General features: G+C 43.4%; 1 long non-coding RNA gene across 1 annotated transcript; it reads left to right on the top strand.

Moving 5' to 3' along the window:
- Positions 1-1,454: 1,454 nt before the first annotated feature.
- LOC130682722 (uncharacterized) lies at positions 1,455-6,177 on the top strand. Its single transcript, XR_008996014.1, has 4 exons — positions 1,455-1,609; positions 2,358-2,426; positions 2,748-3,066; positions 4,642-6,177. It is a non-coding gene; the product is annotated as an uncharacterized LOC130682722 (long non-coding RNA).
- The last annotated feature ends 16,156 nt before the right edge of the window (positions 6,178-22,333 follow it).

Raw genomic sequence — 22,333 nt, 5'->3', positions numbered from 1 at the left:
GAGAGTTCCTCCCTGTGTGCCACTAAGGGGCCCGGCTGTGTTTATGAGGGTTTGCACAAGTCTGCACAGGGTCATTATGATAGTCACTTTGTCCCTTTGGAACTTGATCCTGTTTCATTGAAGGAAAACCTGTCCACTTGAAAGAGCAAGGTTCCTTGAGAGGACAGAAACACTCCTCCCTGAACTGTGCCGTCAAGGTTGTGGGGCACGTCTCCATCAGCTGGGATAGAAGAGTTGGCTCTTTACAGCAGCCCCACACTACCAGGAGCAGCCACAGTGGCCGCATCTGTCAGCAGCAATGCAGCAGGCTGGGGCAGGACACGGCCGACAGGCAGCAGAAATAAAGACAAGGGTTTGGCAGCAGTAGGGGTGCAGTGAGAGCGGCCTTGATCACAGACAGGTCGGCAACAGCTCCAGATATAAGGCAGCTCTCCAGATATAAGTCAGCAGGTCCTGGGGAGTCCCAGACGTTCAGAGGCCTTAGTGCCAGCAGCCACAGGCTGGAGGCGTTTATCTAGGAGGAAGCGAGTTACAGTGTTGAAGAGCAAGGGCTCTGGAGCCAGACTGCTGAGTTCAAATCCTACCTCCCTCCCATCCCAAATCCATGACATTAGACAAGTCAGTTAACCTCTCCATGCCTTTTTTCTTACCTGCTAAACAGGGATAAGAATGCTACTAATGCCTCTGTCCTAGGGCTCTTGTGATGGCAGAATGGGAGGATGCATACAAAGCACTTGGAGCAGTCCCTGGCACACTGTAAGTCCCTCTCAGTGCAAGCTGCTATTAACAATACTCATGCAACTTGACACAGGGTGGACCCTGTGGGACTGACAGGGGTGGGATGGGTGGAAGGCAACAGGGGGATTTTTGCTTCAGATGAACGGACATTCCCCAAATCAGAAAAAGTAGCAAACCAGGCAACATAAACACTGGTGGAGCTAGAACTCCAGCAAAAGACTGGAAAGAAGTTTAAGTATAGCATAAGACCCTTAATTCCACCCCCACTTCACCCCCAATACCCCTGCCTTTCCCACTGAAAGAGTCTGAAATGAGGATACCACAGAATGAGAGAAATGTAGGGGAGTGAGCCAAGCATTTGACTAGGTGCCAGATGAGTTGCGTTTAAGTACAAGTTGTAACCTTGAGTAAGTCACTTAATTTCTCTGAGCCTGAATTTCCACATCTGTAAAATGAGTCAGAGTGGATTTTTTTTTATCGGGGGAGAGAGCGATACCTGCCCATCATCTCCCCGCTTCTGGGAACTGTTTCTCTCCCATACCGCACCCACTGTGACTTCCATTTTCTTATACGACTCCACCTTCCTGGCCATAGTTGACTGGTCCAGAGGTAGTAACCTGACCCAAGCTGGCCCAATCAGAGTGCTTCCTTGAGAATTTTGTTTTTGTTGTTCAACTGGAACTAGGAAAAGAGAGTCAGCACCTCTGAGTAAAGTGTGTCAAGTGGGGCTCAGGACCACATGGCAGTCCTGTTTTCACAGGTGAAGTCTGAGAAGGTAACCTGCAATGAAAAGCAGAGATAAGAGGTCATTCTGCTGGCATTTGGGTCAGGTGTCTCTGAAACCCTCGTGTACCCCCTGCCTTGCCTGCAGGTAAATGAGACACTCAGATTGATTTTAATTGATTCTCCTTTTTGCCTAAGTGAGCTCCAGTCTGTTTTCTGTCAGAGGCAACCCCCAAATCCCCGATTGATATAGATTAGTTTATTTCTATATAGTTAAAAGGTTCTTTTAACTCTAAATGTCTATGCTTTTATACAAGAAATAAATGAATGGTGTTCAAATGCAGCTATGTCTCTGAACCACGGATAGCTGTGTGAAGTAATCAGATGTAAAAAAAAAAAGAGCCCTCTTAACTCTCTTAAATGTGTAGAATAGGCTGAAGACTCTTTATAGCCTTTTATTATATCTAAGTGAAATTAATAAATATGTCAGGAACTTGTGTTTTGGTGAACTGTGAGGAAACCAGCCATTAAATTATAAAAATTGATTTCAGACCTGTTGATGTAATGACCTGGTTTTGAAATTGAATCCATATTTTCCTATGCCCAGTATAACATAAGAGGGAGATTAGTAACTTTGGCTTGATGAAGACCAAGAATTTAGAAAGATTCTGTCACAGTGTGGCTATTTTAGCCTAAATTCCCTAGTTTGTCTACACTATCTAGTTAGCAATGAGTGAGTGAAATCTTTTCTTTCTTTTGGTTTAAACAGATAATGTAAATAGCTATCTATGTCTCCCTCTTCTGAGGTCCACTATAATCTATCCATCTGTCTATTATTAAAAATAACTTAAATTTTCACTTTCAACAAATAAATTATTTTTTATTTCAACTTCCAGAGCACTTACAGAATTCAATGCATGAAAATGTGCAATTTTACCATGATAAAAGTGACTCAGGAATATCTGGTAATGATAAGTTTTTCTGTTTCTAAAGACCTCTTCTCTATATTAAATTTGAAATGTGTGCATGTGTGTCTATATTTATATCTGTAACTATGTTCCATTCTTCCCATTCTACTATAGTTAATTCTTGATAATTAATGGTATGAGGGATGGGGACTTCATAGATAGTGTTAATTGATATCCACAGAAAACTACAAGATTTCGTTTTTTGCTATTATTGTCATTTTAATTCCCTCCCTTGAAAAAGATCTTAAACTATAGCTTACATGTACAGTAGTTAAACTATTTTGAGTTTCACAGACTCTCTTGGCATATTTTTTATAGTTGAAGAACTTTCAAGATGTAAAATCAAAGGTGAACAAGAAGTGAGAAGATGTAGGGGAGGCTGGAGCTAGTATAAACCACTACTGAGATATTAATACATTTGAATAGCAAACGCTGATGATATGGGACAGACCTGGAATACCAGTGTGCCCAATGACTGGCTCTGCCTCCCGAGATCATCTGGAGCCTAGCAGGAACCCAGCTATCAAGATCACCCCTAGTAAAATATCAGAGCCATATATCTGGAACAACTTTCACTTACTTCCCACTTGGTAAACCTTGTGTAATCCTTCCAGTCAGTGAACTGACCAGCTGCCAAGTAAGTTAAGCCATGTGGTGTGTGGTCTCACCCACACACACCACAGCCCTGTGCTCCTCGTCTTTGTCCCTTGCCCTTCCCCACTTTAAACTCTTGCTTGGGCACCTCCTCGCTCTGCCTTCATATCTGCCATGTCTTGACCACAGAATATCCTGCCTCAGTTGACTATTTTTTCTTATGTCTTATGTCTATAATGTACCACCTCACTGTACGTATAGAGGACCGTCAAGGATGGGTTTCCTAGAAGAGAGGGTGTGGGTGTAGTCTGTGCAGGGAGCTCTCCTGGACACTTGGCTGATATTGCCTTTTAATCTTTCGCTCTGATTATTGTGTGTGACCACAGGTGCCGATCGGTCATGCCTGTGCTAGGTACCTTTCCTGCTTTGGCAAGGGCCAGTTTGGCTTTCTCTCCGATTCCCTTTATCCGTCCTTTCCTGCTCACACAGCTGGAGAGCAATATCCAGGTCTGTCTGACAGCAATACACTCAATAGAAACATGAATACACGTCTACAGAGTTACATACCCTCACTTTATAGACACATACATCATAGAAGAGCAGAACCCCTGTCTGTGTCATTCCAGCCAAGCGTCAGAAAACGGAGTCACAGTGGCCAGCAAGTGGTGGGCTACAAACCCTGCTCAGGTGGATGGAGTTCAGAATAACGTGTAAAATGTGTTTTTGCTATAACATAACATACAACCAGTACAATCATGTTAGTTAATGAATACTGCAACTTGGCATAGAGCACTGTACAAGTTGCTAGAAATATATTAAATACTAAAGAAGTTACATCTAATACTAGAAAATGGATAAATGTATGATCAGCTAAGTAAGCTGATGATATCACTGTGGGAGCTGTAGATAATTTTAGAGTTACAGTGAGACATCACTTTGTAATCTCACTGTTCACTTCTTTAATCCTGATTTGAATCTTTAAATCTCTTCAAGGGCACAACCAAAGTTCAGGAATTTGAAAATGTATAATGAGTACAAAAAAGACACTCAATTATTAGAACAACTGTGATTAGTTGTATGGTTTGGACTAAGAACATGTAAAACCAAGAGAAAGAGAGTTAAGGTTGATGAAGAGGAACAGAGGAAAGTGGAGACCACGGCAGGTTTTAGGTGGACATCACTGCAGATCTATTTTCTGCTATGAGAACAGATAAGCAGATCGAGTCCCAGACCTGGCAAGGAAGGCTCCCTAACCTAGTTGACAGCGAGGACTGTGTCTGAGAAATTATTTATCCATTCATTCATTTCAAAAATTAAACTTAAAAAATACTTACTGGGCGCCTAGGCTATGCCACATAAGTTGTCCTGGGAAACGGAGATATGACTATAGGAGATACACTGTCTGTCTTCACTGAGTTGTTATTCTAGTCCAGGAGAAGGACAAACAGGAGGTGAACAGGGAAAACGATGGCCAGTGTTGATGTGTTATGAAAAACGACAACAAGGGGCTGAAATAGATCATGGGGTGTGTGGGAGGAGAGGCTGTCTTTAGAGACAGTGATCTGGGGCTGTCTCTCTGCAACCAGTAAGACCTTCTCACTTTTATTTCCCTCCACAGCCCTCGGCAGCCAGAAATACAGCCTCTGAAGTTACATGGAGACTACAGGAGGGGAAGGGCTGCATATTGCCCTGTGTGAGCAAGCTCTTTATACTTTTCAAATGAATGAAGAGTGGTGTGGAATCACCACCAAAGTATAGAGTGACTTAATGAGGCAAGCTCGGTGTCTACCAGAGATGAACAAGGGAAGTTTATTGCTTAAGAGAACTAGGAGTGGGCAGTGACAAAGTGGAAACAGGGGATTTCAAAAATTATCACGAAGTAGAACATGTAGGGAATACAGGGGAATAAAAATTCAGCAGATATTTGCTGAGCATGTCCTATGTTCCAGGCACCACTGGACCGAAGTACCAGTGATGGAGACTGAACCAGCCCCCAGCCTGCTACCAGGCCATGCTTGAGTGCCATGAAAGGCAACTGGACACCTGAAGCCCGGGGTGGGCACCCCAGACAGCCCAGCCAACTGACAAACCCAGCATAATTCACTTGCTAAAATGGGACAGATGTGATGAGCAGGTTTTTTGCTTTTAAAAGACTCACCTCATTTTTCTTCCTCCAACCTCATCCTCCACAGCCCAAATTTTGTGATGGTTCAGCTCTTTTGGCAGAGAAAACATTTCTCTTCAGTGCACAACGTCTGGGAGAAGCCAGAGAGGGCACAACGTCTTGGGCCACCAGAGAAGCCTGAGAAGTCTGGTAAGTCCCTCTTCCTGGAGCAGAAGTGGCTCTGCAAATGAAGACTCGGAAAGATGAGAGGGTTGAACGATAAAACCACAAGTAAAAGTTGTTACCTTTCCTTTAACATCCAACAAGTTTCTGGCTCCCAGAGGGCTTACAGTCTAGCAGCAGGAACAACAGGTATCAAGATGTCACACAGAAAGATCAAGGCAAGTTTTTCCTAACTTGTGTGAACAGGGGATGTCTCAGGGAGCTGGGGTTCAGATGATTTTTATTGTAATGTTCAAAATGGTTGCAATTATTTACATAATAAGAAAAAAATAACTTATGTTTAGTATATTTTAAAAGGGAAAACACACAAAATAAATGCTTATTATAATTGTGGGGAGAGTTATGAAAAAGAGATCCATGGCACTTTGGAAGAAATCACAGGGAAGGGGGCCACCAGAGAAGCCCGAGAAGTCTGGTAAGTCCCTCTTCCTGGAGCAGAAGTGGCTCTGCAAATGAGGACTCGGAAAGAGGAGAGGGTTGAATGATAAAACCACATATAAAAAGGAAAAGCACAACCAGTACTGTAAAGCAGGGATTTTTCATCTGGAGGCTGTGGGTAGAATTTAGGGGCCCAATACACATGAATGGGGAAAGTTACATCTTTCTTTTTCTTAACCTATAATTGAAATTTAGCATTCCATTCCATTTCAAATGCAAACAACAAACTTCTGCCATGGCAGCAGGACCTGTGACTTTGCCAGTGACAGAAATCTCTGATATTTCAAATCATGTTATGATTGTTGCATATATTTTGATACACTTTTAACATTCATCATCTTTCCAAAATGACAGCAGCTACTAGCCCCACTGTTACTGTTATATCATGTTTATTAGCCCCACATGTTAATTAACATTAACACTGTTAATATCATGTTACTTCATGTTTAATAAAGAAGGGCATGTATTACTGTATCACAATTCATATGTTGACACCTGTATTTTGTTTCCTTTGTAATCCCATTCATTTTATTTTATGCGTTTAAAAACATTACCCCAAAAAGGGAGGTCTTTAGGCTTTACCAGAGTCCCATGGCACCAAAATGGTGAAGCATCTTTGCCAAGGTCTGGTTATATTTTGTAGCAGCCAGTGGGAGAATTAATAAAACAATGGGAAGCTTAGAAAGGAGAGAAGTAGCAGCACTTTTCCAGCTCACAAAGCCACAGAGCTGCTTGGAGGACACAGGCCACCAAGACCTATACATTAAGAGTATCCAGGTAATTCCTCTTATGCAGCCTCCTGTTTTCCAAGCAACTTGCTGGTTTTCATGTATCTTCCCACAAAGGTTTGCTTATAGGAAGAGAAATCCAATCAGCAAACGTGAGACTATGGTCAGCCTGTGAGGGATTCAGATTTCTTATTTCAAATTCAAGGTAAACAACACCAAATGCTGGTGAGAATGTGGAGCAATAGGAGCTCTCATTCATCACCTGTGGGAATGCAGAATGGTTTCACTGCCTTGGAAGACAGTTGGCAGTTTCTTATAAAACTAAACATCTTCTTACCAAGCTGCCCCTTGGCATTTACCCAAATGAGTTGAAAACTATGTTAACACAAAACTTGCACAGTAATGTTGATAGCAGCTTAAATCATAATGCCAAAACTTGGAAGCAACCAATATGTCCTTCAGTAGGTGAACTGACAAAAAAATATTGGTACATCCAGATAACGGAATATTACCTGGTGCTAAAAAGAAATAAGCTATCAAGCCACAAAAAAACATGGAAATACCTTAATGCATATTACTAAGTGACAGAAGCCAACTTGATAAACCTACATACTATATCGTTCCAACTCTATGACATTCTGGAAAAGACAAAACTTGGTAGACAGTGAAAAGATCAGTGGGTGCCAGGAGGTATGGAGAGGGAGGAATGAATAGGTAGAGCTCAGAGGGTTTTTAAGGCAGTGAAACTATTCTGTATATTATAATGAGGGATACACGTCATCTACATTTGTCAAAACCCATAGAATGCACACCAAGAGTGACCCCTAAGATAAACTATAAACTCTGGGTGATCATGACATATCAAGATAGGCTCATAGACTGTGACAAATATCCGTTCTGGTGCAGGATTCTGATGCAGGGAAGGCAGTATGCATGTGGAGGCAGCGGTTATATGGGAAATCTCTGTACCTTCTACTCAGTTTTCTGTGAATTTAAAATGACTCTAAAAAATATAGTCTACTTTCTAAAAATTCAAACTGAAACATTTACATCAGTTATTGTGAGTTGGGCTACTGTGAGTCCACTGCTGAGAGACAGAGCCCCTCTAGTGTGCCAGGAGGGTCAGCCCATCTTCCTGGACTGAAATGAAGGGACCCAGGTGATCTCTATGCTTCAAATGCTCTTCTTTTCTTTTCCACTGAAGAATATTTTCTCATCTGTTAAGGCCTGGGCAGACTGTAACATCCTTCCATTTCCCTCTTTGGCCTTGCTGAAGAGCTCCGTCTACACTCCCCTCTTGATTAACAGAGGGTAGTGCCCCACTCCAGGGTGGCACACATCACCCACCATCTCTGAGTGTCTCTCACTGAACTGTGAGCTCATTAAGGGCAGAGGTCATCTCCTCACATTTCCGTCTCCCCAGCATCTGGCACATCAAAGCTGTTGGAGAAGCGACAATATTACCCTGTTTTAAAGCAATTATGGGAGCAGTGATGTGGAGGAAGGCTTGGGCAGCAAGAGATGAGGGACAAGGAGGCTCTTCCAAGGTGCTCAGCAAGGCTCCCACTGAAGGATGCTGAGGCTCTGCAAGAGGCCAGTAGCAGAGAAATTTAAGTAGAATCATTAAATCTTAGTAATGAATTAGATGATGGGGAAGAGGGGCAAGAGGACTGGAAATCTGGAAACTTCCAGAGCCTCCTAACTGGTCTTTTGGCATCAGTCATTGCTCTCCTAAGAAGTATACTGACTGTTTTCAACACAGTGGCCAATGAGTTGATTGAAAAATTAGAAAAATTTTCCTTTTCCACTCAAAACTTTTCTGTGACTTCCTGTTTCTTTCCTGGTAAAGCCACAGTACTTATAATGATTTGTAAAGTCCAGCTTGCTCTGCCCTCATTCCTCTCTGAACTCAGTGCCCACCACCCTCTCCTTTGTTCCCTCTGCTCCAGCTGTGCATGGCACACTTCTGGCCCAGGTCCTTTGCACTTGCCATCCCCTTGGCCTGGCATCTCTTGCCCCCCGCTGGTGTTCTCACCTCCTTTTTACAGAGGCCTTCCCAGACCACACTCTATTTAACTGTGTAAGACCCTCCCCTCTAAGCTCCGGTTCCTCTTTGCATTGCTCTCTCCCTCCTGCTATCTAACATGCTAGTTATTTTAGTTATTTTTCTGTCTGCCCCTTTAGGCTACATGCTCCATGAGGACAGGAATGTTTGTTTTGTTCACTGCTCTATCCTAGGGCTGAGAACAGGACTTATTCAGCACACAGTTGAGCACATGTTCAGTAAACACTGGTTGGTTGACTGACTGGTTTTTCACCACTAGTCTCCTGAATAGGCCATAAGCTCCATGACCATAAGGACTCCTGACAGGTGTTGGACATGTGGCAGATGACCAAGTAGACCCTGGGGAGTGGACTATCTTTCTAATGTCTAGTGGACCTGATCACCCCCCACCCCAGGGCCCCTTTTATCTCCTATTTTCCCACAACCTGCTGACCTGTTTACACCCTGACAGGAATACAGTCTGGATGGATGACAAGCTGGTGTCCTATAAAGAATGAGCCCATAAATAAAACACAGTTCTGCAAGTTCAGCTGCTCCCATGTAGCTATGCAGGCAGACTGAAGAATAAAGTCACTTGTGGGGCCAAGATCATGCTAAATTCCCCTCTTGTGAAAGGAAGCAGACAGTCAACCCTGCAAAGCTGTTGTAAGAATCAGGAATGAAGAATGCAATGCATCTGTGGCGACGCTCGTACCTAGTGTGTGCACAGTAAATGAGCAGGGTGCTCCCCCCATCCAGTGCAGCAATGATGCTGATGGTAATGAGCATGGAACTCACTATAAAGCCCAAGGCCACTTGGCAGCCTTACCTGCCACAGGTTCTGAGGACACCGTTATTTCTTAAGGCTGCAAGACCTTGCCAAGACCTACTCAGGCATTTCACGCAGCTCATTTCCTTCCTCATCCAGCAACTTCAAGGACTTTAGACATTAAACATCAGAAGAATGCATCCGTGACATACTTTAAAACTGATTAGGACTGGGTCCAAAAATAACATCAAAAAAGAATTCCCCGGTGCCCAGATAATAGCCACCGCTGTGAGCTCTTACAACAGGATGTTTAAAACAAGAGGGTGCCACCACCTTTTCTGACAGAGGGAATTCTCTTTATATATGGAAAAAAAATTGTCTCTACCAGCAGGGAACTTAAAAAGTCAGCAAATCGTTCATCACCCCCATGAAAGCCCATATTTTGACACTGCCTGACTTCTCCCCCGAAAGTTTTACTTTTCCTTTCTTCCCTTTTGCGTTTCAAAATTTCCCCTCCGATTACGACTTCCATTTGGCTCCTCCCTATTATTCCACCTTCCTGTTTGCCGAATTTTTTTTTTTTTGCTTCCCTCTCTTCTCTGCTTCCTGTGCTCAGACTTCACGGAGTTGTTTTACTCCATCCTCCACCCACCCCACAGTTCCAAGCAGTCTGAAGTTCCTAAGCTCCTTTCCCTGCTGTGGGATAGCTCTTTTGGCCTTTAAGATGCAGTTGATGCTACCTTGGTTCAGAAAGTTCCTAACCTCCCTTTTCTACCAAGCACAGGGTTTAGAAGACGGCTTGGTTCCTCCCGCTGAAAGGCTAAGGGCTTAGAGAGACTCTCAGACTAGAAGAAAAGCGTGCTCAGTTCATCTTTGGTCCCTCAAGGCCTGAAAGAATTAACACAAAAACAGCACTTAACAAATACTAAGGAGAGTCTGAAATACCAAGGAGAAGAAGCTGCTCTATACGTAGCTGTCTCCGTGAGAACAGCAGTGAGGCCAAGGAGCCTTGGCTGGAGCGGACAACCCACGAGCCCGGGCCACAGGTCTGATGGGGGAGCCTGCACTCGTTCTCCTGGGCCGCCCACCCCACCCCACCCACCCTGAGTGCCCAGCTCACCTGGCCTCTGCTCCAACTGAGCGGCAAACACCATACACCCAAAAGAGCTGGACCTTGGCCCGCTGCTTCTCATTTGCCAGCCAGCCAAGAGAACACCTGCTTTTCATTCTCTGCAGGGGAAGTGTGAATTTTTCCTTGGGGGCTATAACCTGTGCCTATGCTATAACCCTTCTCCCTGTTTTCTTTTTTGACACCTTCTAGCCTAACTCCGGAAGGTGTCCAAGTGAGCCCCAACATCTGTTCTTCACAGTCCAGGATCACCCTTGGCTTTCTGCCACCACTGAGGTGAGGGAGGGTCCATGGTGGACGACGCTGTGGCCTCTATGGTTTTGTTTTCCTGTGTCTGCCTTTGGCTGGCATAAACGCTTCTGAAAAATGGGCTGCAGCTGATGACTTTTAGTTTGGTTCCCTTTAACGAGGGGTTTATAAAATGACTCTTATTCTGCAGCACACATGTTCTAAGTATATAGTTGCTTGATGGATTGAAACAGTGCTGAGGGAGGCAGAACACATGTTTTAAAATATTCCTAAAATACATAATTACTCTGTGGACCAATTGGGTACATAATATACATTTTAATACACCATTTAATTGCTGTTTACCTAGGAGACAGGAACCTTTCTAGTCTCTTGGGTTAAACAACAGATTTTTAGGAACTGTCTAAACACATATTTACTTGATTCATTTTGGTCTCCTGGGTGAAGAATCCTTTTCCAAAGAAGTGGCTTGACATGCAAAACAAGAGAATTAAATGCTCTCAGGTGATAGCTACTGGTGAAAAGACAAAGGCTTATCTTTCATGATTCAGGGATAACAATCTCAAAGTGCAGGCTGAATCCAAGAACCCTAAAAATAATCCATACCAGTAATCCCACATCACTGAAACTCACCCCCCCAACACCTGAACATTTTTTCATCATAACCCTTTCTGATAAAATATTTAAATTGCACCATAATGGTTTATTTAAAAGAGAACACAGGGCTGGAGAGCTCTCTCTCTCTCAAGATGAGGTCCAAAGGACAGCTCATTATCTCCCTCCCCTAAAGCCTGCTTCTCCTCCCGTGTCCCCCACCTCAAGAAGTGGCACCAATACCCACCCAGTGCTCATGTCAGAAACCTAAGTGTCATCCTTCACTTTTCCCTCCCTCTCTCTCTCATGCCTTCATCCAATCAGATGCTATTTGGTCATGGTATTTAGCTTCTCTGTGCCTCATTTTCCTCATCTGTAAAATAAGGATCATAATAGTACAGACCTTACAAGGTTGTCACTGTGAGCTTTCAGTGTTAAGTGCCCAGAGAAGTGCCTAGCACACAGGAAGGCACGTAAGTGTGGTTTTCTCCCTTCTCCCCTCTGTAGTTGGTGTCTTTGTCTCCATCACTGCAGCCAATGCCCTAATTCAAGCTGCCATTGCCTGCCATCTGCATCCCTAACTGGTTCCCAGGCATTTGCTCTTTTTAACTCTACCCTGCACCACTCCAATCTAGCCTTTGAAAGGAAGCCAGAACTGCATCCCACATTCAGATCTGAGCTTGTTACTCCTATGCTTAACCGCTTTCCATGGGTCCTCTGCCATTCTTAGGTCAAGACCAAGCTTTGGAAATGGCTTTCAAGGCTCTCCATGGCCTGACCCCCGGCTTCTCCACAGTGCCATCGGAGTTCTAGAATGTTGTGGTGACCAGAAGTCTGATTTCAGCATGAGTGGCACAAAGGGGACCCTCTCAACACGATGGTTTCAAGACAGCCAGGAAAATTGTGCTTGTTTGCCTTAAATACTTCCCCACCAAAAGCCTGAGATTCCATTGTTAGTTTTCATGGCCTCGTAAAACAACAGCACCCCTGAGAGAGAGGCAGCACTTAGAGCTTTCTTCCTTCTTATCTTTGGTAGACACCTGGCTTCTCATACAGAGTACAGAAAAGTTTGGTTCATGCCCCAGGCAGAGCTGGGCATGGGCTAACGAGGGTTGACCACCTTGTCTAAAGTGACAAATCACAACTCCTGTAGTCCTGTGAGGGAAGTGTACCTGTTTTCTCCTAGGGAGAGAGAATGAGAAGGAGCCACAGGAGAATGGCTCTCAGACCTGGGACTGCACCCAACTTGCCTGGGGGCTTGTTAAAACACACTGTGGGCCCTATGCCAGACATCAGGATTCATCAGGTCTGGGGTGGAGCAGGTGGAAGGCCAAGAGGCCTGTGAGGAAGCACCTGGACCCTCTGCCTGGGCTTCGTCCTGATACCGTGGTGTCTCTGTAGCCAGCACTGCGGCAACCACTTTGCTTTATCTGCTTTCTCTGCCTTCCAGTTGGCAGGGCCTAAGGCACCTAGATCCAGGAATGAACCCTGCAACCTGACAGACACGCAGGTCAGCCACGGCAAGGGTGCCCACGAACGGGGCTCCCCAGAAGTAGCTGTGCCAAAGGAGAGCTGGGCTACCTGGGGCCTTTATCCTGGCACATCTGAGCCATTCATTTTTGTCCTGAGCATCTAAAGGTCCAGCATCAGACCCATCAGCCACAAATTGTCTGAAGAGAACACCCCCCTGCCCTGCTAGCAACCACCAGCATCCATGTCTGTGTCGAACAGCAGGGTCCACTCACCTCACCATAGAGTCCTGTTCTCCGTGAAGAAGACTGAAGACAATGGGCTCAGAGTCCACATTATCAGCCATTGTCATCTGCACGTGCATGGAGAGAGGCTTTAACAGTAGGAACGCGGGTAAAAGGGAAAGTGAGAAGGACAAAGCCCCCTAGAAGGTGAACACCTGGAAGTGAAGACACAAGAAGGGGGATGTAGCCCCCTCTATGGCATCTGTTTCCATGGCAACGGCCCAGAGGAGAGCAGAGGTCTCCCTGGTACCAGGCCCTTGCTGCCTCCTCCCAGCCAACAGGGAGACCCAGGAGGAAAGGTTGACGCTGGCCACTGACGATTACAAAGACTTTCTATTTGCTGAAACAGCAGAGGGGAGCAGTGCCCACATTGCAGCCCCAGGGGATAGTCAGAAACCGCCATTTAAGACTGTAGCTTTTCAGGTAGAAGGTGCCAGACAAGGCCAGCTTATCTGAGCAGGGGTTGCAGATGGTAGGCCAAGCCTACCAGGGCTCAAGAGAACAAATTTGGAGACAGGGAGAAGGTTAGTGGAGGAGTCAGGACCAGGGAGGTGCAACTGCTGGAATGGAATGGAATTGTGCTCCTTCCCATCACAAGCCAACTTTGGCAGCTGGAACCAAGTCTCTACAAGACAGCCAGCAGTCCCGTAACCAGGGAGACCACGTCTGTTTCCAGGGAAGGCTAAGAGGTGGTGATGCAAAACTTCAGCTTATATGGTGCAAGAGCTGACACGGTTCCCAGTGGAAGAGCTGTGGTGAGACTTATGAGGATGTCTACGGCAGAACCCTTGTAGCTAAGGATGCCACCAAGGACTGAGGTCCAGGCAGTGGCAATCTGGGTACAAATCCTAGCTCAGCTACTCACCAATTGTGTGACCTTGGCAAATCACTTCAGCTCCCGTGACAATTTGTCATTTTTAAGAGAGGAAAACAGTAGGGCCCTACCTAATAAGGTGGTTGTGAGAGTGACATGAAATAAAAAACATGGAATGTGCTCAGCATCTTGCCAGGCATACCATGATCACTAAATTCATTATTGTTACTGACAAACAGTGGTGTCTATGATATATTATTAGGTGAATAAGTAAAACACATGTATGGCACAATCCTACTTATGTGAAAAGGAACCACTGTGTGTGTGTTTGTAAACACATAAAGAGAACAGGAAGGATCAAGAAGAATCAAACTGTTAACGGTGGTTAATTCTGGGGAGAGGAATTGGGGAAGTGGGTGAAAGGGGATTTCGCCATTTCACTAACAAGCATCTGTGGGTGTTTAGCCAGGGGTGGGGGAGGTGATAAGGAGGGTAAAGGATGTAGGTGGGGGCATTCTCTGTCCTAAAAGTCTGTGATCTGCGAAAAGGGCTTTGCCAAGGCCTCAGTAGGTAATGGTCCAAAAACCTTATGAGTGTCCTTGGGTAACCCTCATGAGCTTTATCGCTGTGGGTGATACTGTTTATCAGGCACATATCCCTGGCCACCTGCTTTCTTTGCTTCGTGGCCTTCCTTTCCCCAGAGCTAAGGCCCCAGCCAGGGGATTTCCAGCCATGGCACTCCCAGCTCAAACCTCAGTCCAATCTAGAACTCAACTGGGAAAGATCTGGAGAACTGCAGAAGAGTTCTTTGGTACTCACACTGAGTGACACTTGCTACATTGACTGGAGTTTCCTAATTCTGATTTCTGGGTGTTTCAGAGCCCATTCTCTCCTTCTTCCTCTTAGTAACTGAGTAACCCTGAAATAGGATATATAATGCCCATGCCCACCCACCCCTCCCCCTCCCCCGTGTTACGTCCTAATCCCTGGAACCTGTAAATGTTACCTTGTTTGGAAAAGAGATTTTTGCAGATATGATTAAGGATCTTGGTTATTTGGACAGACTTTAAAAATGCAAGCATTTGTATCTTTCTGAGAGCAAGAGGGCACTTTTGCCCAGATGGAAGAGAATGTAATGTGACTGGCGAGGCAGGGATTGCAGTGACTGGGCCTCAAATCACAGAATGCCACAGCTGTTAGAAACTGAAAGAGGCAAGGAACAGATTCTCCCCTAGAGCTTCCGGAGGGAGTGTAGCCCTCACAACACCTTGATTTCAGCCTAAGGCTACGATTTTGGACTTCTGGCCTCCAGAACTGTAAGAGGATAAATTTCTGTGGTTGTAAGCCACCAAGTTTTTGGTAACTTGTTATAGCAGCCACTGGAAACTAATACAACTCTCCTCCCTGAATTTTAGTTAGACACCTGACCACATAGGTAGAGACGACATTTCCAGGTTTCTCTTACAACTGGGAATAGCTGTATGACTAAGTTTGGCCAATGAGTAGGCGTGGTTTGTGTAACTTCTGCTTCCTCAGTTCCAAAATAAAGTTGCTTGCCCTCCATGCTCTCTTTTCCTCTCCCCATGGGCTGGAACTGCAGCACAGTGCTGCCAAACCAGCTGTAAACCAAGAGGAGCATCATCTTAGGCCCAAAATGGAAGCTGTGAGCAGAGGCTGGGTTCCTAGGCTCTAGGATCTTCTCACCATGCCGGGAGTCCTTCTTGTTTTGCACTGGTGCATGAGAGGGAGTGAAATTCTACATTATTTAGGCCATGTTATGTTGCGTATCTTTTTTACGCCAGCTATACCCAGCTTATGCTCCAACTTAAACACTGGGCTTCTGACTTTTTCTGATAATCTGGGTCTCAACCTGCCTCTGAATCCTCCCTAGAGCCTACACCTGGGTCCTGGGTCCTACTGGCCTACCTGCCCTCTGTAGATGATTGGATTTCTAATATCACCAACTCCAGGATTATTGTTTGCCATACTTTGCTATCTGTTGGGCCACCTCCATTGCTCTGCTTGGAGCTGCCTAATGCATGCTCCTTGCTGGCACTACCAAAGTTTGCCTGTCACCATACACCCTCTAGATGCCAAGGTCTACCTTGGCTGCCCCTTCAGCTGGCTATGTCTCTCTGAAGTCTGTCTATTCCAGGAAGACAATTTGCTTCTCAGTCTTGACTCCTCTTTGTCCAGCCTGTCCTTCAGCAATTCACTGGACCACACCTGCTGATGCCCTGAGATATGTGGGGAGGGTTGCCTGGCTTCTGGCAGGAAGCACACCACATAACTGCCAAGTGTCCCCCACCCCTTTCCTAGCTAATCCTGAAGCTGACTGGAGTTTTGCTGGCAATGTCAAACCAGCAAATGGCTACATTGGGCTTTGGTGACAGACATATATTTCACTGTTTGGTGGCTTATGCTTGTGTTTGTTTTCCTTCGCGCCACTTTCTGGTTGATAATGTATCAACACATCTGATATCAGCCTGAGTATGTATACTGCTTCAGAAACACAAATTTCAAATTTCAGATGTGCAGAGGCCCAACTTCAGGTAAAGAATCACCTGGGCACTTGGTGACAAATGCATTTGATTAACTCTGACCCAAGGAAGGGAACTCACCCAGCATCCTGGGTTAGGCAGCTACTATTTATTTATGCAAGACATTAAAACAAAGTCATTAAAGCCCCCATTCCTGGTAATTGTCTCAGAAATTGCATTCCCTGGCCTAGCAATTAGTTTTGTACAAAGCAAGAAGATATTTTGGGTTAATAACCTTGAGTTCCTAAGACTCAAATTAGTATTTTGGTTGCTGCAGGCTGCTTTGCTACTGTAAATTTTGAATACAGTACTTGTGGGGTCTATAAATATTTAGCTATCCATTGGAGCATCAATTAATGAAATCATTTCTATTGTTCTTTAATTTAGAAGATAACTGTTAGCAGGGTACTGGCATGGTGTTTATTTTAACCACTATCGTTAGATTAGGAAACTCGGTTGCTGTCGTGTTGCCTGTTTTATGGCCTTGTCACATTGCATGTCGGTACTACAAGCATTTCTTTTAGATTCATCTCCTTCAAATAGGTCTTGCATAACCTAGTCACTTGCTTTAGATGGTTTTGACCTGATTTTAACTTTATAACCATGCTTCTCTTTTCTAAGTTTTTTGCAATATTTGCGTGTGTGTGTGTGTTAATATCACAGATGGACTAGGAGTCACAACCGGACTGATTTCAAAGTCCTTCCTTTTAGAATGGGATGACTTTAAGAAAGAGCTAAATAATCAGAGTCCAATATAGCTAGCTACTAAATACCAGAACAGTCAAGTAAAGTGATGCCTTCTTTCAAATGGTTACTTTGTCTAAATCAAGGCTTTCCAAAACGTGTTATTCAGACTATGTTTTCCTGGGATGCTAAAAGGATTTTGTTTTGTATCTATTTGGAAAGTAAGGGGGAAAAAGTGGTAGAATCCAGCAATTAGTCTCTTCATCAGCCAAGAGATGCCTCAACAGCGAAGGACTGAGCATTCACCATCCTGTATTTTTCAGGATGAATTATTAAAAGGGTTTTAACTCTTTAACAGTGTCCTAGAAAAGAACTATCAACTATTGTACATCTTTCCAACTTGTGATGACTTGGTGCTGGCACTTGTTTGTAAAACCAAATCAATATAATAAGCAGGCTGTCCACTGGTATTTACTTAAAAAAAAAAAGGGCTCTGATTTTTTTAGAATATCAGGGATATTGAACTTGAACTGGGTTTTACATTTTATTAAAATATTTTAATCTGGTCAGGTGTGATAATGACACTTTATGTAGGAAAATCTCCCCTATTTTGGAGATGCACACTAAAGTACTTAAGAGTTGAATAGTATTCTGTCTGGAATTTCCTTTCAAATACTTCAGCAAAAAAGAAAGGCATAGATGGGCACAGATGAAACAAGTAGGACAGGCTGGTGCTCATTGTTGAAGGTGGGTATGAGCATATGAATGTTCTTATAGTCTTTTATTTATATTCAATAATTTTTATAATGCAAAGTAAAAAACATTAAGTTCTGTAGTTAAACAAGTTTGAGAACGCCTAGCTTTAATAAAAGTAAATTAAGCATGATTCTTTACCATAAGCTTTCTCAGGACCTTATATGTTAGCACATATGTAAATCTTTTCATTTTTTTTTCTTTGCAGAACATCTCAAAAGTCCAATGTTCTGCCATATATGCTAACATACTTTAGGAAACACTGGCCTACATTCTGCCTAACAACCAGTTTGGACGGAATTACCTGCCCTGACCACTCTTGGACTTTGTGATCACAGTGAGCAGCTTATACTTTTCTTCCCAACTCTCCATCCATTTTGGGCCTGGGCAGCCAAACACTGAGGTTGAGCTTTAGGAACATCAGAAGGGCTGAGGGTCAGACCTCGGCTCAGCAACCGACTAACTCTCTAATCTTGGATAAGTCGCTTAACCTCTTTGCCCCTCAGTTCCTTCAACTATAAAATAGGGATGATCCTAGTACCTGCCTCCCAGGATTGTCATATGAATAAATGAGATAATGGCCATAAAGCATTTCATACACTGCCTAAGAACATGGTAAGTCCTCAATAAATCTGAGTTATTATTTCTATAATTCATTCTTTAAGGGACAGCTTAGATTGTATCCTCTTTGTGAAGACTTCAAGTTTTCCATCACTTGAAATTAATTCCCTTTTCTTCTGAATTCCAGCAGTTTTATACTTCTTATGCTTGATTCATTGTAAATGCCTCAAGGATAAGGACCAAGTCTTACTCAACTCCAAATCTCAGCGGCATTCTAACACAGGCCATCAAACCCAAAAGGATGAGAAAGGGGCTCATCCAAGCAGATTCAGCTCCTTTTAAGAAGCCCTTGAAATACCCATACAACAATATCATTTACACACTACTCAGCCACATCTAGCTGCAAGAGAGGCTGGGAAATGTGGTCTTCACCCCATACCTCTCCTTAGTTAAGGCAATGTTCTATGTATGTATCTACTGGGGTCTCTGTCTTCTATGTATGTATGTACACATGAATCTTTCTATCTACCTATCTATCCACGTAACTGAGATGAAGCCAAAGAGTCAAGGCTAGTCCTGCAAAGAGACCATGGCCTAATCTCTGGTGAGTGGAAAAGATTCTTACTGCCTTTACTATAATGATTTCACAATAAGAAAACAACAGCTTCCTGAAGTTGTAAGTATCACTGGGTCTTTGTCACATTAGGAAATATCTTTTGTACTGACACACTTAAATACTATTTAGAAAAACACCTTCGCTTCAAGGGAAATATAACATGAGTGTCTCTGTGACAGTAACATCCCCACTGAGGCACAGTGAGCACACACAGAGCATTTTGACAGGAAAATATGCAGATGTTTACTTCGGCAAAAGTCATATTTCAGTTATTACTTCTCAAGTCTAAGCTACATAGTCATATATCTTCTAAAAGAACATGGAGGCAGTGATATGAAACCCGGATTTCATCAAATTATACCAGTTTCTTTGGCATGAGCAAAGCACTGTGCCAATTCATAAGCATCTTTTCATTTGATTTCCCTGATGTGGTATGTGAGTGAGAAATCAGGTTAATCCAGTAGTGAGGGCATGCAAATAACAGACCCAATCTGAATAAGCTTTGGGTAAAGTTTTATTGAGTATCTTTTCTTTTCTAACTGAGGTAGAAAGGAGTTAATGCAGTCAAGAACACACAACTCTTCAATGCCCCGGGATAGCTAACTAATTCATGGAGAATAACAAAAAATCCAGATGATATAAAACCATCATACTGATTTCACTTTCTTCTTTGATAAAATTTCACCCAGTTAGCAAATGAGGATAAACAATGATTACACATCTATTTTTCCTTTTTCCCCCCCAGTCCCTTATCACTCAGGAGATTTTTTTGTAATGAAATTAAGAAAAAAATTAATTGAGTACTTTATATATAATGTAAGAAAGACAAACATACGAGGGCATGGCTCTCACTGAGTTTGGTTTACAATCCAGTTGGCTTTATTTGTGCTTTTGTTATTTCATTTTATTTTTTATTAAAATATAGTTTATATACAATATTATATTGGTTTCAGGTGTACAACATAGTGATTTGAAAATTACATACATCACTAAACACCATGAAAAGTATAGTTACTGTCTCTCATCATACAGAGATACTACAATAGTATTAACTATATTTCCCATGCTGTCTGTCCATCCCCAGGACTAATTTACTTTATAATTGGATGTCTGTATCTCTTTGTCCCCTTCACCTGTTTCACCCATCCCACCATTCCCTTTCCCTATGGCAACCACCAGTCTCTTCTCTGTGTTTATGAGTCTATTTCTGCTGGTTTTTCCTTACTTTTAGCCCATATGGTGGCATGCTGTATAATTACTGTGTAGTTTCGTTTTTTACTTATAAAAAAGAGTTTTTAAATGGTGTACATTAAATCTTTTGCTGTTACAAATAATGCCATAATGAATAACTGTACATTCTCTATTTCCCAGCTAGGCAAATACAGCTGTAAGATAAATACCTAAAAGTTGAAATGCTGGGTTGAATTGCAGAGAGCATGTGCTTTTGTGATTTGGTACCTATTGCAATCAAATAGCTATTGTCAAGTTATCCTCCAGGAAGGAAGACAACTTAATATACTCCATAAACACTCATATATATGCTGTATTTGGCACTTTACTATTGAGTGCCCTCACCAAGAGAGGAAATTACCAAATTTTGTGAATTTTGTCAATTGGAAAGGTAGAAAATACCACCTCATATTTTTAATTTGCATTTGTTTTATTACGAATGAGAGCAAGTATTGTTCACAAGTTGAAGCAGGTATTTAGATCTATTTCTGGTTTCTGGATTCCATTGCATTGATCTGTCTCTTATCTGTTTTTTTCAGAATTAAGGATGACTCTTAATTGAAAAAGAGGGTAGAAGGTACAACTGAGCTCTATATCACTGATTAGTTAGCTTGAATGAATTCCTTAATCTTTTTAAACTTAGCTTCTCTAGCTATAAAACGAGTGCTAGATACTTTGTTTACTTGTACTGACACACTTGAATATTCATCATATTATTCTGTGTATATTTATTCTGTGTATGCTTGTTGAGTGTTGTGCTCTGTGCTAGGGATACAAAGGAGAGCCAAAGCAGAAGCTGTCCTGCTCTTGTGGAGTTTACAGTCAGTGCAGAGAGGGGGCAGCCACTACGCCAACCCTGACTAGATCAGCAAGAGTCCCTAGCAAAGGAAACTTAGGAAAGTGGGGGAAAAGAAGCAGGAAGAGGGCCACTGAGATTTCCTTTGGAAGAAAGTGACATGGAAACATATCTGCTGGGAAAGGAGTTAGGTGAAGCCAGGGTGGGGGAGGAGAGGAAGAATTTTCCAGATAGACCTTCTGTCATGCGAGGACTTGGCATGAATAAAGAACTCTCTACTGTAGCTGGAGGTAGAAAATTCATGAGGAAGTGGTATGAGATGAGAGAGCCTAAAGAAGTAGGCAGAAACCAATCCATGCAAAGTCTTGGATAAATATTTGGGTCTCCATCCTAACTGCTTGTCTTTTCCCTTATACTTCTAGGAAGCAAAGTCTAACTTCAAGACTAAAGCAGTGGCATTATTGGGAGGTGAAAGCTCAGGACAGTGGGAGTGAGAGGAACGGGAGGTGAGGCAAGGAAAGATGTGAAGCGATGCAATGCTGTGTTATCGCTCTCGTCACTATGTCACAAATTGCTGCAGCTGATCAATTACCAGGTGTGTTCTTTCAACATACAGAATTTCTCCAGCAAGCTTACAAGGAAAACCGTATCTCAGAGCAATTCTTAGTAGGGAAAAAGCGGGGAGTAATTTATCTGCCCAGTATCCTTCCATCCTCCATTGCCCATTGTTCATATTTCACTCTACAGAAAGCTAACTCCCCTGTGCTACCAGAGAGCATCACCCAGCTCCTCGGGGGTCAGGCCCGAGGTGTGGCATTTCATCCAACCTGGAAGTTGAGGTGTGCGTGGAACACCAATCAAGAGAAAGAGGGTGTAGCCAAGGGAATTTAAGAAGCACACAGAATTTGTGTCCAACATACCATTAAAGGACACTATGCAAGAGATGACATGATCTGACAATGCTGTGGAGAAAGCTTAGAGAGGGCTGGGAATAGAGGTGTGGAGACCAGCTGGGGAGCTATTGCAATGGTCCAGAAGAGAGCAGAGGCTTCTAAGGGCTGGGGTGGGGGATACGGAAATAGAGAGAAGGGAATAGATATGAGAAATTTCAGGAGGTAAAACTGTCAGGGCTAAAGGAATGGACGCAACTGAGAAATAGGGAAAGGTATCCAGGATGTCAGATTTATGGCCTGAGCAAACCAGTGGATGGTGACATTTGCTGAGATAGGAATGTGAGGCAGAGAACCAAGTTTGGGAGGAGAGA

Source organism: Manis pentadactyla, chromosome 2 (assembly GCF_030020395.1).
Source record: "Manis pentadactyla isolate mManPen7 chromosome 2, mManPen7.hap1, whole genome shotgun sequence".
In the NCBI taxonomy this organism is placed as follows: Eukaryota; Metazoa; Chordata; class Mammalia; order Pholidota; family Manidae; genus Manis; species Manis pentadactyla.
This window is presented reverse-complemented; position numbering and strand designations above follow the sequence as displayed.